This window comes from Lampris incognitus, chromosome 1, assembly GCF_029633865.1.
Source record: "Lampris incognitus isolate fLamInc1 chromosome 1, fLamInc1.hap2, whole genome shotgun sequence".
Classification (NCBI taxonomy): domain Eukaryota; kingdom Metazoa; phylum Chordata; class Actinopteri; order Lampriformes; family Lampridae; genus Lampris; species Lampris incognitus.
Genome location: NC_079211.1, coordinates 43,596,913 through 43,598,468, shown reverse-complemented (window position 1 = coordinate 43,598,468; position 1,556 = coordinate 43,596,913). Strand labels below are relative to the sequence as shown.

Here is a 1,556-nt window from a genome sequence, read left to right as displayed (position 1 = left end):
ACCGGTACTGAGTGAGGCCTCTGCGAATGTGAATTCGCGCCGCCATCATCCCACACCCACAGCCGGCTTGCCACCCGCAGACATGGCCAATTGTGTCTGTAAGGACGCCCAACCATGGCGGAGGTATCACGGGGATTCAAACGGGCAATCCCCATGTTGATAGGCAATAGAATAAACCGCCACGCCACCCGGACACTGACATGATTGATTCATTGTGTCCTATTAGTGCATGACCATTTCAGCCCCAATTTCTCCTCCTGATTTGGAATCAGTCAGGACCTTAAAGGTCTCTGATATGCATCCTTCTTGGAGAATTTTGCATTGTATCCCTTGTTAGATACGCTTGATGATGTTGATGAGCTTTGGAGGATGCCATAGTCAGTTTCCCCAGCATCTTTGTCAAAGCAGCACTCTGAATTGCTTTTTCAAAATCTATGAAGTTAACATAGACACGCAGGTTCCATTCCATTGTATTGCTCGATGATAATCCTGAGAGTAGCTATTTGGTATCCACAGGATATACTCATCCTGGAGCCAGCCTGGTTTTCCCTCAGTTTTTCATCAACCGCCTTCTGCAGCCTCTTCAGTAGTATGCAGTTGAGCACCTTCCCTGGCCTTGAAAGAAGCATTGTTCCTCAGTAGTATTTGCACCCCCTGAGATCCTTTTTATAGAATATCCATGATGTTGAAGTCTCTCCAGTCCAATAGGAAAGTTTCTTCTTCCCAGGTGATTCACATCAGGTGGTGAAGTATGTTGGTGGAGGTTTCGATGTCAACCTTGAGCCTTTCTAATTTCTATCGTGGTGTGTGTGTGTGTGTGTGGGGGGGGGGGTTGCGGTTTATCTGCAACAGATTTGGAGGCTGGTGGGATCTCTGCAGTCAGTTAAGGACACTGTCTGTTGAACAGTTCTCTTAAGTGTTCTACCCACCACTGAAGTTGATCTTCTTGGTTGTGAGGAGTGTAAACCTTTTTGTTGGCATTCTGGTCAGTCCATGGAACTGCACCTAGTTATCTGTCATCTTGTATCAGCAAATACACTGCTTCTTGAGCTTTTCGCTCTGCCTCTAATAGCCTATCATCATTAGCATCTGATAGAGTAAAAAGCTCTTGATCCAGAATTTTCTCTGACCTTGCCCCTGAAAGGTATAGTCACCTCCTGGTCTCCATCAGAACAACTGACTCACTTATTTACTTCTAGAAAAGCCTAAAAATGTTTCTTGCATTTGTGGCTATGATACAACTACTGTGTATCGCTCCACTATACCAGTTCCAACACCCGTTTTCCGTTGCAAGCGACTAACTTCTGCAAATTACTTTGAACAATATCTACCTAATGACTAAATATAAATATAAAATAAAATTTGCACAACAGTATCCTATCAAATAGGAGTACCCATCCTTGTTATATGCAGCATTTTTTGCACAGTCGGCACAAGTTCTACGCTTGTTAACATACTGTCTGTATACATTACCTGATTTTGTCAGCAGAGTGGCGCAGCGGAAGCGTGCTGGGCCCATAACCCAGAGGTCGATGGATCGAAACCATCCTCTGCTA

General features: G+C 44.7%; 1 non-coding gene across 1 annotated transcript; it reads left to right on the top strand.

Annotated features, from left to right (window-relative positions):
• Nucleotides 1–1,484: 1,484 nt before the first annotated feature.
• Nucleotides 1,485–1,556, top strand: trnam-cau (transfer RNA methionine (anticodon CAU)). Its single transcript has one exon. It is a non-coding gene; the product is annotated as a tRNA-Met (tRNA).